Source organism: Chrysochloris asiatica, unplaced genomic scaffold (genome assembly GCF_000296735.1).
Source record: "Chrysochloris asiatica unplaced genomic scaffold, ChrAsi1.0 scaffold00232, whole genome shotgun sequence".
NCBI classification, from domain to species: domain Eukaryota; kingdom Metazoa; phylum Chordata; class Mammalia; order Afrosoricida; family Chrysochloridae; genus Chrysochloris; species Chrysochloris asiatica.
In genome coordinates this window covers 2,723,358-2,723,781 of record NW_006408750.1, presented here as the reverse complement: position 1 = coordinate 2,723,781, position 424 = coordinate 2,723,358, and positions in this window count along the sequence as shown.

The following is a 424-nucleotide window of genomic DNA, read 5'->3' as shown; positions in this document are numbered from 1 at the left end:
CATTGGACTATAAGCCACCAGGTCAGTAGTTCCAACCCACCAGCTGCTCCTCAGAAACCCTGTGCTGTAAATTGGAACTGACTCAATGGCACTTAACAAGAACAACATATAAATATATATAGAGTTCTAGATTAAGCCTAATACAAGTCATGGTATTTCAGTAACCTCAGAAGCATATGAATGGTGGACAATTGAATAAAAAGTCTGTAGAAGAATTCATGCATTTGAGTTATGGTGTTGGAGGAGAATATTAAAGTACCATGGACTAACAAAAGAACAAACAAGTGTGTTATGGAATAAGTACAGTAAGAATGCTCCTTAACATCTAGGATGGCCAGTCTTTGTCTCATACTTCAGACATATTACCAGGAGGGACCAGTCCCTAGAGAACAGCATCATGATTGGTAAAGTGGAGGGTCAGTGA